Source organism: Cololabis saira, chromosome 5 (assembly GCF_033807715.1).
Source record: "Cololabis saira isolate AMF1-May2022 chromosome 5, fColSai1.1, whole genome shotgun sequence".
NCBI lineage: Eukaryota > Metazoa > Chordata > Actinopteri > Beloniformes > Belonidae > Cololabis > Cololabis saira.
The window spans coordinates 18,476,325-18,492,074 of NC_084591.1; positions in this window are offsets into that span (position 1 = coordinate 18,476,325).

Below are 15,750 nucleotides of genomic sequence, written 5' to 3' on the forward strand. Positions count from 1 at the left end.
CTAGAGCGCGGTTTGCGCCGCGCACACCGCCGGGGTGGGCGCAGAGACGGAGCAGAGCAAGGAGCAGAGCAGGGAGCACCTGCGGGCATCGCGTACATATTTGTTGCAAGTTGCTTGGCGACCGAAAAAAAGTTTCATAACCATATATTGATAAATGATTCAATTGATCCTGATATGAGGCATGGAAATGCTATATATTAATTTTAAATTAACATTTTATTGTTAAAAGAGCAAAAGAATATCACATTTCTACCACTTTTAAACACACCAGGTATGTCCAAATTCTGGGAGATTTCTCTCCACTTTTGTCCCTTTTTATTGATGTCCCGATAGGCCTGCAGTCTCATCCCACAGCTCCTCACACAGACTCACAGCCAAGATCATTCTTTCTTACATCTTGATCGTTTCTGATCTACAAGCTGCAAGTTTTTTTTCTCCCTCCACCACCTTCTCTCCTATTGGACACCGCAGAGATGCCGTCACAGGGCGCACGGTGAAATTAAAAAATGTTCAATTCGCAGCGGCAGCTTGGGCCGTCTTGCTGCCGACCTCGGCGCAAAGCCCTGCACCCTTGCGCAACGGCAGCACATACACAAAGAATGGGAAAACGGCGCCAGACCGGAAAAACTTTTTTCCGGTCGCCAAGCAACTTGCAACGAATATGCGCTGCTTTGCGCCGAGTCTGCGCCCACTCGCCGCCGATTCTGCTCCACCTGCGCTGAGTCTGCGCCATCCCGGCGGTTCTATGTGAAAGTAGCTTTAGTTGTGGGCGTGGTTTCCCGCATCGGAGGCCAACTGATGCAAATTGCATTTTGGTTACGTAACAAAAGGGAGCAGAATCTGAACGGTTCGTAGAAGCCACATCACACTGGATGGCTCATCCGGGCGGCTGTACAGACACTGCAGAGTTTGGTTGCTTTCTTCCTTCTCTGAGTTCGCAGGCTGAGGGGAGACCACTTTATATATGTTAAAGCAAGAAAAAACATGTTTTTCATAATAGGTCCCCTTTAAGTAGAAGCCCAGGGCTGAATGCAGAAGCGGAGCAGGTGTGGAAGGCGGGAGAAACCATAGTGACATGAGGAGGCGGAGCTGGCAGGTGAGTGAGGCAGGTATGGAGCTGGAGTGGATGTAACAGTCACTTGTCCATCACTAATATGCCCCACAACTGCAGTCATCTGATTGTTTCTGCGGATGACAAGACTCTGACTTGTCCTGGAAGTCTGAGGTGTACAGTGTGAAGATGAGTGGTGAAATGACAGACCCCTGTGCTGCTCACCACCTGGTCAGACACACAACCATTCAGTATCACAAACTGTGGTCTTTTTGTCGTTTTTGTAGTCGGTATTCCAGGTGATTTGTGGAAACATCCACCTGTGTCTTCCGGACTTTTTTTGTTCTTAATAATGCTGGCTGGATCATGTGTAATCCACTGTAGAAACTGAAGAACATGATCTTCACAGTACCGCCAGCTTAGTCCAGATGACTGTGGGTTTGTTAAGCGGGTATATGATGACATCTTCAACCCCAACTCCACAAAGATAAGCAAACTGCAGTGTGACCTGGAAGTCACTTGTTTGTTTTTTTCCGGGGGGACTTTCACAATATGGAATGTTAAGGCTATAGGTCTATAGTCAATAGGACAAGATGGACGTGTTTGGTACTGGAACAAGGCAGGATGTCTTTCACAGCAGTGGAACCTTCCCCTGGCTCAGTCTGAGGTTGAAAAAGGTGCTGCAGAATCCCACATAGCTGGTCCATTTGGACCTGTAGGCTTCATTTGACTACTGGACAGCAGGGGCGCCTCCAAAAAATGTTTCATAGGGGGGGCCAGATGGGGCCACTTAAATTCTTGGGGTGGACACCAAAACTAAAAGCCGTCATTACAGGATTGTATTATACTGTTGTAGTATAAGGGCTCAGAAATACTTAAAAAAACGCCTACTGATATACTTGGGTTTATTACGGAAGAGTATTAGGGCCATGCAAGAGAAAAAATATTTGAGAGGGGAAGATTTTTTTTTATTGTGCACTTCGAGAAAAAAGTCGAAATGTCGAGAAAAAAGTCGAAATGTTGAGATTAATGTTGAAATACAATTTTGTGAATAAAGTTGAAATTTCGAGAATAAAGTTAAAATACATTTAATCTTTTTTCTCAAAATTCTACTTCAACATTAATATCTACATTTCGACTTTTTCCTCGACATTTCGACTTTTTTCTCGAAGTGCATAATGAAAAAAAAATCTTCCTCCTCTAAAATATTATTTTTATTTTTCTCCTGCCTGGCCCTAATACTCTTCCGTAGGGGTGGCCAGTAGGGAGGCCAGCAAATTTGGCCTTGGCCACCCCCTGGTGACGCCACTGCTGGACAGACAGGCGGGATGGGAAGGTGGTGCCGGCATATTCTTACGTGGTAGGAGACAATAGAGCAGCAACACATCCTTGTTGGTGTAATTGCTCAGTCATCCAGGTCATCCAGGTCATAGTAATTCAGAAAAAAAAAACCTTGAATATAAATCAAATGCACTTATTTTCTTCGTTCTGGAAGATGTTTCCCTCTCAAACGACGAGACTGTCGGTTCTAATCAGGCTTATAAACTAAACTGGGACATTTGAGTCACATATAAAACCCTCTTGTGGACAGTTAGGGTCTTTATGCCACTTTCAGTTGTTCACCTAGTCACTTTTATTTATTTTATTTTAGAGATTTAAGGCTGGACCTTGAGTGATTAATGAAACCTGAGGCCTCTGCGGAATGTTTGTTTATTTTCCAATATGAATTAATTATATTAAAGTGTTATAAGTTAAACCCTGATCAAAAATCTGACATGCTTTAATTGGATCAAGGATTTAACTGATTCAGTGTCAGCGCTTTTGTCTTTTGGGAAAATGAGGATCTCTGTTATGACCCGGTAATGTTGAGAACCAAACGCAACCACACAGGAGGCAGAGAAGGGGTTAATGCCTTTAAGGCTTTATTTGCCAAAGAGTGAGAAAACTGAAGGGCAGCCACAAGGAGGGCTGGTATCCAAACTGGATTTAAAAAAACAAAAAACAACCTCTAACAGGAAACAGCACGGCAGGTCCAAGTCACAAGAAGTTATGGGACGATCCGGCGAAGAGTAGACTGCTGAAGCAGCTCTTCTAGGCAGTGGTGATGATGGGAGGATTGGCTGCAGCTGTTCCGTGCTGTCCTGTGAGCTCGTTAACGACGGGAACGTAGATTGGGCCCAGTTTGTGCAGAGGTGTTCCTGCAGCTAGAGGCAGATCTCTAAGCAGTGGGGGAGGGGTGAGTGGAAGATGGTGCAGGCAGAGAAGCAGGAGCCGTAACAGATCTCTGTGAAGCTGGATGTGATGTATGGTATATTGAGGAAAAAAGGTATTTGATCCAGTAAGATCTTTATATTAATTACCATTTTGGATCAATAGCTCAATTTTTTTATTCTATTTCAAAGTTTGACTTTCCAAAGTCATAATTTTCCCATTAACTTAACATAAAACACCACATTAAAGACTGTTTCTCTGGAACGGTCCATTTCTCCCTACCAACTTCTCATCTATTTCATAATATTCTGAGCATAATTCTGAGCATAATTTCAACATTTGTGTGTTTACTTTTGCCTTAAGATGCTGGAGCTAAGGATTTATGGCGTTTTTACACAAGTTGGCCTACCTACTCAGCCCGACTTGACTCGCCTCGCCTCGGTTTTGCGCTTTTCCACTAGTGGTCGAAGCAGGTGGAGGCGTGCAGAGTAGATACTTTTTCTGTATCTATTCTGCCGAGGTTCTAAGCGGGCTGAGTATCTGACATCATCACACTGCACTCCACCGATTGGTCAGGTGCTGAGGTGCAGATGTTCATAAACCTGGTGGCTGAGGAGAGAATTAAAAAGGGATGTAGACGGGCGATAAGGAACGACAAGATCTACCAGGAGTTCTGTCACTTCATAGCTGCTTGCGGCTACCAACGGACTTTTCAGCAGCGCAGAGATGAACTAAAAAAAATTAAAAAGCGTTGCCGCTTAAAGGAGCTTGAGGCAGGATTTATGAAAAAAATTCGTAAACGTTTTAAGTTTTCTAATAATAAGGTCAGATGAAGCGTTCCAAACCAAAACGAATGAGCCCTCTAGCGTATCTCTCCGTTGCCTTGAACAGGCTGTGTGCTGCAAAATGTGCTGCAGTGCTGGGGCCGAGTTTCCCGCGCTGTCCTGCGGATGTGACGTCACATGACGCTGCATGCGCGTTCTCCCCGTTCTCCCGTGCCGGCTTCACTGTTGGCTGCAGTACCCCCGAAGGCCGTCGTGGTGAAGGGTGGCGCTAGAGAGTCTCATTTCTTAAAAGGAGCCTCATGCTTCTTTAAAGCTTCTCTCACTCTCATTTTTTAACTTGATATTGAACACAAGCCACAGACCAAGCAGCACATATATCATCTCCTCCAGGTTCTACATCTTGTGTTGTTGTCTTCTTCGTTTAGATCACACAATCAAATACGTCACAGCAACTTTGCTCCAATCCGCCTACTTCTGATCTGGGTGTTGAAAAGAAACGAGGGCAAGGCAAGTCGAGTCGAGTCGGGCTGAGTATACTAGTGGAAAAGTGCCATTAGTCTCAGAGGTGGCAGAGTTCTGGGCAGTGGCAACATCTCGGATCAACTACCGCTTTGTTAACGTATACTAGACTGATCCAGCACAAAGTTACACATAGGTGACATTACTTGAAAGTGAAGCTTTTCAAAACCCCAAAGCCATCATGCTGCCTGTAGTTTCTTCTTTTACAATGAAACTAAAATCTTTGAAAAAAAAATAAAAGTATATTCACATCTATAAAGACATGGTCTTTCAGTTTGGTTTCAAAGGTCTGCTGTCAGTGTAGATCTGATTACTTAATGTTCTTTCAATCACGTTTGCTATCTGGGCTATCGCTCTGGAAACAGTTTCTGTTTTTTAAATTAAAACTCTGCAACAGCTCCTCTGGGGCAGTATTTGTCATCAGTGAAAGTTACCATGGTGACAAACGAGATTAAGGTTAAGATACCTTTATGATGTTGATAACGGCTCAATGTACTTCACTAACACAATAATCTCACTTAGTCGTACATCCCTGAGGTGTGCCACCAGTGGGCTGAGAAGCAAGAGGAACATGGAAAAAGATACAGATAAATCTGTGTAAACAGCAACCACTGAAAAGAACATGTCACAGCAACAGCAACTACAGCATGGAGACATTATTGTCACTGAATGTGTTCATAAAAAAAAATGTGCAGCATCGGCTAAATGCACAGATGAAATTACCGCTCCTTTAATACACACACAAAAAGTCTAATCTTAAGTAAAATGGACCTTTTGTTTTGGATTTTTTGATCGCCTGACGCCTGGTTTTTAATTCAGCGTAGCTGTGGCGCCACATCAATGCTCCGTCACGATGAGAAGCTGTGAAAAGTCTTACCTGAGACCACCGTGTCAGATGACTGACCTCCAGCAATTACTTTGCTTCAAAATTATTCATTATTCATTATTTCCTTGTGCTGTGTGTAATGTCCAGTAATAAATGGGACTAGTTAAGGCTGCATAGAGATCTGAGACTGTAGGCTAGTGAGACTGCAGTGTGAGCGTGTGTACAGAAGCAGCCGTGATTAGAGATCTGTATGTGTTCTTCACTCGACTCTCATTAAAGTTCATAAACGGATAACTTTCATTGATCACTGTTCATTGAACATTACACTGTGAAATACCAAAACTAGCTGGTTTATTTATATTTTTATTTATATGAACCACATTCATATAAATGACCTGTTTCTAATCAAAAATGGAATATGAAAATTTACCAAAATAAATCGATTTGGTGAGTTAAAAATATTTTTTTCCCTGAATCGTATCATACGCCACATCGCTAAATTAATTGTTTTATTTATATAATTATATATATAATATATAATTTTTAGAAAAAATAATTATGTGAGTGTAAAATTAGATTCTCTGTTGATAAGCAACCAAAAATACACAGTGAATAAATCGTGGATTTTTCCAGATTTGAATGTTGTCGAAAATACTGTATTTGGAGTCATTTTGGTCGTAAGACAAACCAAATACTGTATGTAGCATCGGCCTCATTGTTTGACATGATTTATTGTTTTATTTCTTTTGTAAATGTCAGCTTAAACGTGTGGTATTTTATCTGCTGTAATAGAGAGCGCCCTGGAATGTAAATAAGAAATCACATGCGTGTGTATATTTTGAGATTTAATTTAAGCTTTCAGAACACATTAACTTCTGAGGAAATGCACTCATTTCTAGTCAAGCCTTTTTCAAGTGTCTATGACTGCACTTTACTTGTGATGTGCCTGGACTCAATAACCTGTAAAATTCCAGATATCCAGACTGAGCTGTGAAGTGGGTTTGTTGGTACCATAAAGTGTACACACTAACAAGCTCCGAAGAGGCTTAAAAGCCAAATAGGGAACATTGAAATTTAAGGACCAATGGAAAAGCGGGATTTTTTTTCATCAAACTTGCAGTTACAGAAACATAATGTCCACAGAATTCACTTTATTTTGGTCCTGTTTTCCTCCTGCCCATCTCAGATTAGAGAAAAGTCCTGCACACACTGCTGCATCAACTACTCCTCAGTCCTTCAGGCTCAGACCCTCCGCAATTTGGATATATTTCTCTCGGCGGCCTTTGCTCTTTTGGCCAGGCACCAATAAATCAGCTACTTCAAAATAATGTTTACGACCTAGACTGGAGGTCTAAGGTGTAAGTAGGTGTAAGTAACATAATCCAACGATTTTCTGTGTAAAAACGGACCAGCGGTGTTGCAGGATGCAATAATTTTCCCTTAAGAGCTATGAAGTCATATGAACAGCTCTGAATAATAAACATATCCACGTTTTCTTGTTTGGCCCTTTTTTATATGCCTAAAAGGTATAAAGATTGTGCTGCCAGGTCTGCTCGCATGGATGAGATGTTGCAGTGAGAGCTGAATGTGTACAGCATGTGTAGGTGCATCTTTAGGTTCTGACCTCATCATTCCCCACATGGAATCACTAAGACAGGAATACCAGACATGTATGGAGGGATGATGAGGCAGATTCAAGGCATTTGGTCGAATGCTAGACTTAAAATGTTGCTTCTCAAGTATTGCATAAACAATGAATCGTGGACTGATCAGCACCAGAAATTTCCAACGGCAGTGAAGAAGATGAAACTGAAAACCAAGGGTTACATAAGAGAAACCTCTCCAATTAGTGTTTGTGGTTATTTGACGGGCCGCTCCTGGGAAGACATAAATAAAATTTAAAAAATCAATATTAACGTGATTATAAACAGTCTCATGACAAAAAAATATAAATGTCATAAAAATACCGGAGTAGAATTAAAGTTATTTAACTTTATTTATCACTCATACAGGATTTGTACCCAAGTAAATATTATAATTCCTGAACAGACATAAATATACACATCTATCAACCTGTGACAGATGTCAACCACGACTGGACCTTTCTGGACCCCTCTTTTTGACGATGGTGCTGAGATGGACCTTTCAAAGTAATATTTGACATAGGAGAAACTCTCCATCAACATGCAGGAATGTGAAAGTCTGTTTTAGGAGGTTGGATGTTGGATTAGCTCTTGGAACGTTCTTATGAAACACTGCTACTTCCATGTGGTTTGGACTATGTGGTCAAAAGCTCTTGTAAGTCTTACGGCCTTTGTTTTTGTTCTTTTGTTCTCTCTCATTGGTCGGGCCGAGGCATACATAAAACAAATTTAGCCAGGGATAAGAAAATACATAAAATACTCACAGTGTGTTGCAGCGGGAGCTGAAATTTGCTCTGAAAGGTATGTGAGAGGTTGGGATTCAGCTATTTTTTGGTAAGGAAACATTTGACCTTTTTATAATATGATTTGTAGCAAAAGTACAAACTTTCTTCTGGAAGCGGCATTTGTTTTCCTCACTAAAACAGCAGCGGTTCAAAGTCTGTAAGAGCTCTTTGAGGGGACGCGACTACATGTCGTATCAAACACAGGACTAAAACAAAAGCGGCGTGTTCTGTAACCTTTTCAGGAAATTGTTTATCAAAAAACACTTGTTTCACGTTGTAACACGTGTCCTCTGAGAGTATGACTCATCAAAGCAGAACAAGGCCAGCAAATGATCTGAGACCTCAGGAGGATGGTCAACCTTTTAAAAAAAAATAAAAAAAAATCCAATACCCTTGTAAAAATATAGGTTGTTTAAATGTTCACTTGTCTGTCCTGAATTACATCTTTAATTTAATGACAGGGGTCATACACACAGTCTGGTTTTTTGATAGCGTCTAATTTGTTCTCATTAGAGGGCATGCATTCATTTGTCCCCCTCTACATTTATATCTTTATTAAAATGGCAGGCCTGGTGATAAAAGCCATTAGCAAGAACTCAGAGGGGATGAGACATGGCCAGCGCTGCAGTGCTGGGGCTGTAATTGATCCAATCAGTTTTCATTACCGTTTCAATATGAGGGCAAAGGAGGAGAGAGGACTTTTTTTTTTGTGGGCATTTAAAAACGGGACTGTGTTTTACTGGGTAGTTTGTCTTCAGATGTGTTTAACATGGCTCTCTCATTTTAGGGAAGTGGATTATGAAGCCAGGGGGCTGCACTGCCTGTTACATGTAAGAGGAAACACAAACAGTACAAATGCAGAAACCACACAAACTGAAAACAATATCCTTCTTTAACGATTTATTTCACAGCGAGCAAAAATGCAAATGCATTTTTATATGCTTTGAATGCATTTTTTTTTGATGATCACAGGTCACTTGATAATAAGATGTGGAATTAAGGTCATCTTTGAGATTCAAAGAAGGAAAGCAGAGATATGCCTCTCACAGAATATCACTTTGATCCAAAGGATTCAAATACAACGTGTTGATGTTTGACGGGCGGACGGGTCTGGCGTGTAATTTTTACCATGATCAATCACAAGATCAGATGGCAGTCAGTCAGGCAATTGGATTCTGAGCTTTCCAACCCCAAGCTATGCAGTCAAAGTGAGGCTAACGAACCAGAAAAGATTTGAATATAAATCTAGTGAGGTACAATAATTAAGTACTCGCATATAAGTGGTGGATGTCGGCGGAAACGGCTGAACATATGAGAAGAGAGCAGCTGTGTTTCCAAATCCCACATCCAACCCCACTTTCAACAAGAACACACATCTGTTAATGTTAAGTCAAAAGCACATCACATTGGCTACTTATTAACTGCTTCTGAGTCAATTCAAATGATGACCGAACGGCCTTGTTGACTTCTGATTTTTCATTTAACTCTCTGGAGCGAGCGCTAGCGTCCACCAGTGTATCAGCAGAATAGAGGGGCAAGAATCTGCTGCCTCTGTAGAGAAGTCAGTTTCAGATCAGATAATCCGATGACACCACCCACGAGTCTTTATGTCAAACCATTCCAAAGTTATTGCAGAAAATGGGATCTATGAAATATCGACCAATCAGAAAAAGGGGTGGGGCTAATTCATGCCAATGAAGGTCAAATACTCCAAACCGCGTTCGATGACACCACCCACGACTCTCTATGTCAAACCATTCAAAAGTTATGGCAGAAAATAGGAACTATAACATATCGACCAATCAGAAGAAGGGGCGGGGCTAATTCAGGCCAATGAAAGTCAAGTACTCAATACCGAGTCAGATGACACCATCCATGACTCTTTATATCACACCATTCAAAAGTTATGGCAGAAAGTAGGAACTATCAAATATGGACCAACCAGATGAAGTGGGGGCGGCTTTTTGGCATCTATCGTCGCCACGCCACGCCACGCTTTTGACTGAGAAAAGTAATGCGCATTGTCGCAGGATGGAGATGCACATTTTGTTGTATAACACACCTGGGTGCAGGTTACGGTTCGGGCCGTATTAACTGCTGAAGGAATGGCATAAATTGCGCCAAAATTACACGATTAATTCAAAATGTCTGACTTCCTGTTCGGTTTCGGCCATGGTGCCAAGAGACTTTTCTTTAAGTTGCCACATGATACAGGTGTGTACCGATTTTCGTGCATGTACGTCAAACCGTATTTTGGGGCTTGAGGCACAAAGTTTTCTAGGGGGCGCTGTTGAGCCATTTTGCCACGCCCATTAATGCAAACCATTAAATATCAAATTTTTCGCCAGGCCTGCGTGCAAAATTTGATGACTTTTGGGGCACGTTTAGGGGGGCAAAAAGGCCCTCATTTCATTAGAAGAAGGAAAATTGAAATTAAAATTCCTACAGGTACAATAGGGCCTTCGCACTGTAAGTGCGAAGGCCCTAAATATACAAGAAGAAACCCTCATATACCATGAAGGAAGGTGCATCCTTTTTGTTGGAGTGGTTTGGAAGGTAATGAAAAACAAACTGAAACTCACTAACTTTCTAGTTACCTTTTCAACACCAAAACACATCTGCCTGTTTTATTCCATCTAAAAAAAAAAAGCATCTGAGCTGTATGGCACGAGCACAAGTACGTTACGTTACTATGGAAACCCAAAGCCTAAGGGAACAAATACCTGTGCATAATAATGTAGCAAACGTTTTATAGATAATAAACCTTGAACTGTTTCACATGCAAGCGTTTATACTCGAAGCGTGGCCCTGTAGCATGTATGGGGTTGTGATTGACCTTCTGAAAACACGCCCCCTGGCTCTGATTGGTTAAGCGGGCGCAACAGATACAGAGGCTGTCGCCCTCGTGCAGGCAGCACAGGTTCAAATCCCGGCATGTGGCTCTTTACTGCATGTCTTTCCCCCTCTCTCTACCCAAGTTTGCTGTGTAGCTACTTTGAAAATAAAGGCCACCGGAGCCACAAAATATTTGTGTGCCAAGTTGTCCATTTGGTAAGCTTATTTTGGTACACTTTTCTAATTTTGAGGATGGAAACAACTAATAGGGGATTAAATTAGGTTAAATGAGGTTAAATTGTCTCTCCAGTCAGCCTGGCCTGGTATTGATCTGGTTTCTCTGGATCTGACTGTGAGAGACATACAACCTATTGGAGAATCAAGAATGTGACGCAGGCAGACTAGTTTCAACAAAACGCATCTAAAGCGGCGTGCAGTGGAGTAGGAACATCGGTGAATGTCAGCTACGCAGTAAAAAACCTGTGGGTGTTTTTATTAGCTCTGCCATCGAAGTCGTTTTGAAGAGTTTCCCATTTCTCAAAAGTGATTTTTTTTTTACAACGTGAATGGGTCATACTCTCCAGAGATTAAAGCGCACCTGTGTGTGGTTGGTTATTGTGACCTGCCCTTTGCTGTGCGTCCACTCTGACTGGTGAAAACACAGTTGTGTGTTGGTGCAGGTTGTCACTCATCCAGGTCCTGGAAATCCTCAAAGCAATCGGGTCAAAGCCTAGCTGCCTTTGATTCACGCTTCTGAGAAAGACAAAGTCGCGTTAAGCATTTCGGTTGCACATAGCAGGTTGTAAAACTAACCGGTGAGTGACAGTCCTTGGTTCAGGGGCATATTCCTGGAAGATGCAAGAAAAGCTCATAATGATTTTTACACATCAGTTCTAACTCCAATAAGTCTTTAAACTTGTATTTTCACAAATATTGGCTAACATACATTATATGGTCAGAGTGAGTTTGAAACCCTTGATAGTTTTACAAACGTATGTAATACATAATAAATTAATAATAAAAGATAAGCCTTTTCTGTTTTTTGAAAGATTTATGAAACGTTCATGGTCCAGTCGGCCAGTAGAGATGAAACATCAGTATTGAAACTGCTCATAGATGAAAAACATCATCAAAACCAGATTTTCTTTCATGGCTAAATTTTTGTTCTGTCATCAGTCTTCATTCACATTCTGTCAAACTGCAGCAAAAGAACAAAGATTGGAGTAATTACAACAGCGTGCTTTCAAGGTTTACTTAAATTTAACCAACTATCGGATATTTATTTTACTTCCTATAGTTTGTATGTTGTTTACCAGTGTTAAAAACACCAGATGTGTTGTTCGGCTTTGGAGGAACGTACATGTTATGGCAGTTGTACTTTTAGTTTGTCATTGCTTTTACACTCTTCCTCACGTCTGCCAGAATTGGAAATTAGAAGAACATTGTTGTTTCCTGAGGGGGAGGCTTGATTAGCTTTCACTCTAATTTTAATTTAACTTCATTAAGATCATTCATTATAACATTTGCTCTTCATTAATTTCAGCTCTTGCTCTACTGGAGCATGAAACTTTTTTTTTCCAAGGAAAGTCAAAGTTTTTAGAGGGTACCTAATGATTTTATTAAAGCAAGAAATCTTTTGTATATGAAAAATGAAGAAAGAAAGAAGAGCATACAGGTCATCCACCACCTGATGCTGCACGTGACCACAGCTCTGGGTATGTTGACGGTGGACAGACAGATGATCGGCGGTGCCTTCATTTCACTGCCAGATAAAAAGGCGGTTTAAGTGGAAACATGCTCTGGATGATGAAGTGGACATCAATCTGGCATGTCATCGTCTTCACCTGTAATCTCGCCTAATCCCAACCTCCTCATGCCAAGCATCATTCCAGACGAGTTGTTCGGAGGAGGCCGCAGCTGTCTTCACTGTTAACAGGGCAAGAACCAATTTGGCGGAGGAGCTATTTGGCTTTGAAATGTCAGGAAATGTGTTTACCCCTCGCCCTCCTGTGTTTACTACAAAATGTTTACCCTCATTTATAACTGGTTGTGCCAGATGGTCTGCAGGAGAGAGCAATGATTACGTCAGTGTATTTGGATTTTCCAGTGGCCTTTTGGGCCTTTCTTCCCCTGCGCTGAACATTTGAGCCCACACGCGACGTTAATTCATGAAGAGGGATTCCTGGACCATTCTTGGCGTTGCTTAACTTGTTTTAAACATAAAACCCCTGGGGGCCGAATGACCAGGATCAGAATAGATCATGAAACGCATTGGTGGGAGGCACTGACATATAAAGTGAATTTCTCGACCTGTGTTTTGACTAACGTGGGGGGGGGGGGGGTCAGAAATAGGAAGGAATGTGTAATATACGTTGTACTTTCCAAGTTGTAGTTCTTTGCAGATGTTCCCATTTTTGCTTGCTTGAGGAGGCGGACTGATACCAGAAAGGGGAGTCTTTCATTCACGGCTGCAGTAAACAACTTCCTCGCCAGATTTCTGGTAACTTTCTCCATTCTACAGTATTTAGCAACGAATGGCCAAATATTATTTTAGTCTCCTTGCCAAGTTTGAATATCTTTATCACACATAATTGTGATCTGCAAGAATATGTCATGGAATTAACCCAGTTTAGAAATGCCCTCTTCAAAAACAAACCATCCTTGTATCAAATATGGCTTAACTCCGTCCTCTGGGAAATTACTCTTAATACTGTTTATTTATTTGTGAGTGTGTCTGTGTGTGTGTGTGTGTGTGTGTGTGTGTGTGTGTGTGTGTGTGTGTGTGTGTGTGTGTGTGTGTGTGTGTGTGTGTGTGTGTGTGTGTTAAAATGGACTATTATGAATAAAAATCAAATTTTCTGTTCTTAACATTTATCTACATGCATGAAGTAACTAACAAACTTTTGAAAAAGTATATATATGTATATATATATATATATATATATATATATATATATATATATGTATATATATATATATATATATATATATATATATATATATATATATATATATATATATATATATAAATATATATGTTTTTTTTAACACAACGCACTAAATATGCCTGTAATTAATTAATCCAAATTTGCGCTAATTTGACACACCTAGAATATATTCATATGTATATATATATATATATATATATATATATATATATATATATATATATATATATATATGTAAACAAGCAAGCATACACACTCAATTTAGAGTCGTAAATTAATTTCTGTGGTCTGTGGGAGGAAGCCAGAGTACCCAGAGAAACCTCACACAAGCATGAGGAACTTGTGAACTCCACACTGAAAAACTCCTACCGGCCCGGGAGTCAAACCAGGAACCTCCTTGCTGGGAGGCAGTACAGACCACTGAGCCACCTCATCACTCCTCCTATTAATGTCAACACAGATAAAACATTTAAATTTCAGCTAAAGAAATTGCTGTTCGGTTAAAAGAACTTGAGAAAATAGTAAATGATTACAGGAAGTTTTTTTGCAGCAGATTTTGGTTTGTACAAATGCCTTTCTTCTTGAGTTCCCTGGACGTCTTTGGTTTTAGTTCGTAGAGGGCTTTGTAACAGTGTTAAGAAAGTTGCTAAATAAAATTTAAAAAAAAGTTAATCATTATCATCCTTATTTTCACACTTGAAGGTCCCAGCTCATCTTTGAGTTCCTCGAGTAAATTAAGAAGTGTCTTTGAAATCAGGAATTCCTCTGCCCTGAAACATATTCCTTGTTCTCTCCAGGAGCCAATCCAAATGACAGCAGACAAACTTACTTCTGAAGATGACCAACACTAGGCTGGCAAAGTCAAGACCCCTCCAGAGGTCAGGAAGGAGGTCTCAGTTGAGTTGGAAGTTGTCAGAGGATTGTGAACAGGTTCCAAGCACTCTGAGTCGGGTGACAAGCAGAGGATGAGAAACCTGAGACACCTAGTAAGCACACAGAGAATGAAAGGATGACCCCTATTCCTTCTGTCTTGCATAAACTGAGACTGTTAAATTTGTAATGGACCTTAGGTTTCTTGTTCCTTGTCTTGAGAAACCACTAATCATGACAGAATAGCTTTGGTAAGTAGAGCTCAGCTCCAGTGGTCTTCAAGTAGGAAAAGATGTATTTTCTGGTTCAATCCCAGCTATTTTCTCTGAGAGAAGGACTGAGATACAGAATACCAAAAATCAAAAATTAAAGGACGTAAAAAGAAAACACTGGAAAACATCAAAAATAGTACAAATAACCTGGAAGGGTAGAAAACAACAGACTATAAATACAAAGTGTCAGATGAATGCAGGTGTGGAGTGATAATCTAACTGAAAACAAGCGTGGAAGGAAATGCAGCAAGAACGAAAAATACAGGTTAAAATATTAACAATCAAATACTGCTCTGAACTTTTTAGAGAGCTCTTGCATGAATATGGCCATATCAAATTACTTTTGTGATGAAGTATGCACCTTTGCTAAGCTGTGTGACTCTGTAGAGGAGCAACTACTGCAACAGTAAGTTTTTTGAAGAATCAGTTCGAAGCTCAATCTTAAGGTTCCTGTTGAGGCCATAATGGCAGGAGCGGACTCCCAAATCTGAGTAAGAGCCAATCACAGTGGTCCCAATAGTACAGCACAAAAAGTCAATTTATCTTTAAAATAAGATGATTTATGATCACTTAGGATTATATTCACAGCTCAGAAGTCCACCGATAAGTGGCTACAGTGACAGCCAGCTGTTTGACACCATAGACTGCAGCCCCGCTCAAAAACACACACCTAACATAACATGAACTGGTTGTTTAGTACAGTTTTACTTGATGAGGTATGTAAAATGTCACCCCCATGGATCAGAAATCCAGCTCTGTAAATTTTGTGACTTCTGTGACAGATGACATATTAGCATACTTGATGCAGCCTTTTGGTTTCTGGTCAGTCCCAAACAGTCCAGCTGTGAGGACTTTTGGTCCCCCACACAGAACGGCTTTAACCCAAAAACCGCAATGTGGCCATTGGATTAAGGTGGTTTTGGTTTTAACTACATCCCAAGCATCCTCTTTTGAATAATATGATATTGCCTAAGGAGAGAAACAGATTCATCTTCCCTGGACGAA